Below are 6,000 nucleotides of genomic sequence, written 5' to 3'. Positions count from 1 at the left end.
TCCTCCTGTTGGAAACACAGGAAGATTTTCCTCCACTATTCACTGTGAGAACAGGTAGAGCTCTAGGAGGTAAAACAAAAAATTGTGGGATTCCATGATGACAGGGTCCCCCTTGAGTTTTTCTCTCTCAGACTTTTCCACATGGAGCCTCTAGCAATTTGTCAATGACAATTCAGGTCATCTTACACCATAGGAAACCCTGTGGTTCCCACAGATGTTTCTGTTCCAGTAATTTGTGATTCTCTATATTCACCTGTCTCTCCCTCCAGTCTTGAGGGCAGTGTTTTGCCCTGTAACCTCATTTCTCTTGTGGAACTAGAAAGAGTTGCTAATTTTTCCTTTTTTCCCAGCTTTTTACTTGTTGGATGAGGTAGCAACTTCTAAGCTCCTTATATCCAGGACCCAGAAATCTTTTAGCTTTTTTTCATAGCTCCTAGTTAAATTATTTGGTTTCTAACAGAATAAATTTAATCTCTTTTCTAAATGATATACTTTAAATATGTGAAGAAAGCTATTGTGTCATTTCTAAGTTTCCCTGGACTAACATTTTCCCTTTATTGTCTCATATTTCCTCTTTTCTCTTCTCTTTCCATCTCCCCTTTCTCTTTCTCCCTTGTCAAATATTTCTTAAACTTCTACCTGTCACATTTTCTGTCAGGCACCGAGGATAACTTCTTTCCTTCTCTTAGAAAGATTACACACTGGTAGGAAAAAAGGCACATAAAATTTTTTACTTATTAAAATAAATAGAAGAATTCAGGGATGCTCTGAATCCTATAGAAGCATACTTCCTCCTGTGCTTTGATTTTTATCAGCATCACTCTCCTGGTCATTTTCCTTTAAATAAGTTGTAACATAACATTCTCCTTAACTTGTAGTCTGGCTGTGGTTAGATCCAGGAGGTTCTCTCATCTCCCATCTTTAAGGCTAACTGTCTTTTGAGTAGGTTTGCGATTGTTTATGTAGGATAAGTCATGACTAGAAAAGTGCATTTGAATGGTTCATGCCATGTGTAAAAGTTGGACCAGTCTAATATTATTTTCTAATGAATATTTACTGCACTGCTAAATTTAAAAATGTAATTAAGCTCACATAGGATGGCATAGCCATTTTGGACTCTGGCAATCTTTAATGGAAAGTGAATGAAATCTTGTTTGCTCCAATGCAGGTGTAGACCCTAATAACCATCAGGGCTCACACTGAGCAAAGTCCATCCCAGAACTTGTCACAGACAGTTTTTTATGAACCCAGAATTTCATGGTGTGGAGAGCCCATGATTTACATTGGTCAACCGTGACTCATTGGTGGTAGATGGACGAAGAATAAAACAATACTATTTAGTGGGTCACCATAGTTACTATTAAAAATGAACACATACAGAGGGTTTTTTTTTTTCTAACTTCAAGATATTTTCAAGGTGGCTTTGAATTGTCCAATGCAGAATCCTAAAAAAAGTTAAATCAATGGCTTAGACTTCAAAATGAAAAATAAAATAGGTTCCAGAAAGAGAACATAAAACTTCTTAGAAAGGAAGTTTTGCCTTTTGTATACAGCTTTGCAACTGAAAATCTGTGTTTGGATTCCAATGACCCTGAACAATGAGGGTGGAAGTGGGCCTTTATTTATTTCACATTGCCTTTCAGATTTCCCTTTAAATTCCCTGCGATGAGGGACTTTTGTCGTTTTTGATGGTAAAATGATGCTTAAAGATGAAAACCAGGCCTTGACTAGGGTAGCCTGTAATATACCCAGGAGATGACTCTGTATAAAGATTTGAAAACACGAAGGGTAGGGGATCCTGTAAAGAAGAATTCCCAGCTCACAGCAGCTTAGCAGAGAAAAGCTAAGACCACCAAATGGTTTTATCTGCCAAAGCACAGTGGCTTTTGCTTGCTCATGAGAGTGATTGGAAACTATAACATTCCAGCCTGTGTTAGTAGAAGTTCTATCTCACCATGCTAAGATGTGATATGACCCAGAAGAAGAGGCAGAAGAGAAAGTTCTTGGGCACACTTATGCGTACTGCTAAAAATCTCAAACGTAAGAGACAGTCTACTGAGTCAGTTGTCAGAGAACAATACTCAAATCAAATATAACTCTGAGCTGAAGTGAGACAATTGGATCTCCTCCCAGAGAGATTCCTTATTTTTGAAAGAAGGCAGAAAAACTGAAAAGAATGGCTCCTGGTCCTTCAAGTATTCCAAGAATGAAAGAGAAAGCCTGGTCTTAAACAAAATAATTTTAAAAATTAAAAAACAACCCCCCCCCCCACTTCTTGTGGCATATGGCAAAGTCCTCTCATATTTCCTTCTCAAAATTACATCAATCCTTTGTCTCCTCTAAGAGCCCAAGATTCACTTTGGGGTGATAATGTTGAATAAAAAACATTGCTATGGTAAGCCTGCATTCAGTGCTTTTATGTCTCATTGCCTGTCACGAGGAAGCTTCCTGGACATTTTAAACTTTTAAAAAAAACTTCAATTCAATAAAAATGAAGATTTTCCTTTTAGGTCGCCATTTCTTCTGGCAGACTGAGTCTAAAGTGCACTTTATTTCCCTTTAATTTAACAGCTCCAGCAGCTTTTCCAGTTAAATCGACTGTTCATTATTGAGCCCCATTTATGAAGGGGCTGTGCAGTGCAGTTTAATGAATCCTTGGCACAAAGCTCCCTTTCAGGACTGGGAAAGAATAGGGGCTGTTCAGGCCCTGTAGGGCTGTATGTCAAAGCCAGCCCATAATGCCTGTCAGCCAAGGGCAGAAATTCCCACTGATATAAGAATGTGCAAGAAATCAACTTTCACCACCGACGAGCAGATTAAGACACGATCAGGAAATGAGACTGTAGGTTGAGAACAGTGACACCTGTTTGAACAGAGCATTTTCCCATCCCTTGATCAGTGCTGGCTTGGGTGGGGGCTGGTAGAAGCAGCCACAGAGCCAAGTCTTCAAAGCCTTCCAGAGTCTTCTGAGAAGGAAAGGAAAGACCAAAAGACATTGGGGATGGGAGCATCTTTAGGCTAGGTCCTGTGCTAAGTGCCTTCACATTCTTTTTTCTACTTTAATCCTTATAAGCAGCCCTATGAGGATTATTTGCATGTGACAGGGGAGGAAACTGAGGCTCACATAACTTCATTCTGGTTCAAGGTTCCACTGCTAATTGGCCATGAAATGGCAATGACAGGGTGGAACATAGGACTGTCTGGCTCCCAGGTGTTTGTCTCTCCTAGTCCTCTGAAGTGAGGCTTCTCAGTAGATTTGGTCCTTTGGAAATAGCCAAGCTCTGGCCACTATGAATACTTAAATTTTTTTAATTGCATGGGGCATACATTGAGCGCCTGCTGTGTCCTGGGCATATTTGATATACACTGGGGATACAGGCAGATGAGACGTGGCATGAAGGTATGAAGAGTGTAGTTAGGGCCTGCTTTTAGTGCTTTTAGTTGGAATCCCAGCTCTGACTATCCATAACTTTAGTGACTTTCAGACCTTGGGAAACCCTGGGAAAGTCCCTCTCACTAAGCCTTGGCTGTGCAGCTCTTCCCCCACCCGCCACCCCAGCCACCCAGTGATCAGGGGGTGACGGCTCCAGAGGCTCTGGTACTGCTGACTACTCTCTGAAGGGTAACATGGTGCAAAGGATTTCTACAGAAAAGAGTCCTCTCTGCCTTGTGTTATAGTAGTATCATGTGGTCCCTGAGTTCTCAAGATGGGTGTGTGAATTGGTTTTCTTCCAGTATCATGGATCAGATCAAACCTGTTGAAGTGTAACTCCTAAAAAGATGAAATCAGGACTCTCAGGCAAATATAAAATGAACCACATGTAAGAGATTCTATTTAACTCATGAATTAGTGAGGGAACCACTAAGATATTATGATTGATTCAAAGGACATTTTTTAAAAAAGCCAGGTGTATATTATGTAATATTAGGATACATTTACTGGGTTACGTAAAAAACTGGGCTATAAATCTCCGTGGCTGTCTGTTCCATGGGCAGAAATTGTTTGTATAATTTGTATAATTATTTGTATTGTAAGTAATTTCACTAAATCAGGGACCTTCAATGAACAGCAAATTGTGAGAGAAATTAAATACATTACCTCTAGACAATCTCTGGGTGGTCTTTGTTCCTGTATAGCATTGAAAGAATGTGGGACCCACCTTCCTGCTTTATTTCCAAGTTTTGGATAGTTTTTCTGGATAGCCCTACATTTTACAGACAAGTAAATTTGGGCCCACCTAGAGAAAGGAAATGATTTGCTCACATGATAGTGAGTCAGTGGCAAAGCCAGAACTAAAACCCAGGTCTCCTATCTCCCTAAAAGTGTTTACTTTACTTCTGTAGAACAAGATATCAATGCTGCTGAGACCAGAGAAGGAGAGGACTTGAACTCTTCTAATTGCAAAGAGTGAAGGGGTATTGAATTTTCCAGGACACCTTTTAAATTAAGATCAATTAAGTGTGAGAAAAAGAAATATATGCTAATTGACCTTTGTTCCTGAGGTACAGATTAGGATGTTAACCCCGGGTTTAATTCTCACTAATGACACAGAGGTAGTCTGGTTCCTTGGACAGGGATCCCTGCAAACATCCCCTTGGACAGATCCCCTGATGGAGTTGTGGGTAGAAGTTTGATTGAGGAGGATTCCTGGGAGATACATCTGTAGGGAAGTGAGGAATTAAGATTGAGCAGAAGAAGAAGCCAGCAGTTTTAGCCGATCTTACAGAAAGCTCTGGAGCTGGATCTTTTAGACTTGACTCAAATTGAAGCAAGATGGGGTCTGGCTTTTGTATCCTCCCATCAGCCAGTCACTGGTCTTCAGTGCACTTGGTAGAGGACATGACCTCTGGCAAGGCAGTGTCCTTCAGCTGTGGGCAATGCTTGGTGAAGGGACCATCTGTCAGCCATCAGCAGATGGTAGATTCAGCAACTGAGGGATGGGTGCATCAACCCCCAGAGGCATATGGGCAGAGCACAGCAGTATCCACTGTGTCTGGTTTCTACTGTAAGATAAACTGTGATAAAAAGATTTCAACCCAAGGACCACCACTGCTGGATTAGCAGTGTCAAGGTCACTTGTTCAGAAAGGTTTTGGGCTCATCTGGGCTCAGCAGAAAGAATGTGGGGATTGATGAGTGATGTCTGTAGGACAACGGGGCATGATGCCATGTTTCCTTTTGGATTTAATGGTGGTGTAAAGTGACTACACCAACAGTTTCTTGGGACCACCCTGGTTTATGCTTATGCTTCCAGGAGAATTACTAATACATGTTACGTTTTATTCTCAAAAATGTCCTCCTCTAGAAGATTGATTTTATGGTTATGCTAAGAAATAGATTCTTCTCAATCTTGCTATTCTTGCTTCTCCCTTCTGAAAAGTGGGACAAGTAGCCTGGTATCCTCAGTGCACTGAGGGTTTCAAAGAAGACTGGCAGAGTTTTCTTTGGCAACTTCTGCTTCTAGCTTAGCAATACAAATCTCTCTTGAGGCATAGGTGCAAACATCCCTGGCAACCTTCCTAGAATGGGCAAGGAGGAGGCGGAGTGTGGAGATGTGAGACAAAACATGCTGCAACCACAGAAAATGATTCTGCCAATGTTAAAGAGGGTCTTTGCAGGTATATGGCCACCATCTGGCCTGGATGAGGGCATACTGACCCTACATTTAAAATCAGAGACTCTTAAGTCCAGAAGGGAAGGTAGAACAAGCTATCCATTTTATAGAAGGGCCACAGGCAAAGGCTACATTCTAGGAACTTGCAGAGCGGGGATCAGGACCCTGCCTCTTTAAGTCTCCTAGGCTAATACTGCTTCCACTGGACCAAATTCTGTTCTCCAAGGAGAAAAAAAGCAGAGTCTGTAGCAGTGACAACAACATGGAGGCAGCAATTTGGCCTCAGATAAAAGAGAAAGATTGCTCTCAGACCTGGGATGAATTGGCAGAGGGGCTGGCGAGAAAATTGCTATACGCAAGAGCATGGGCATTATTTTTCCTGTGTA

This window comes from Camelus ferus, chromosome 10 (genome assembly GCF_009834535.1).
Source record: "Camelus ferus isolate YT-003-E chromosome 10, BCGSAC_Cfer_1.0, whole genome shotgun sequence".
Lineage (NCBI taxonomy): Eukaryota > Metazoa > Chordata > Mammalia > Artiodactyla > Camelidae > Camelus > Camelus ferus.
The sequence above is the reverse complement of the archived record's forward strand: the minus strand, read 5'-3'. Positions refer to the sequence as shown.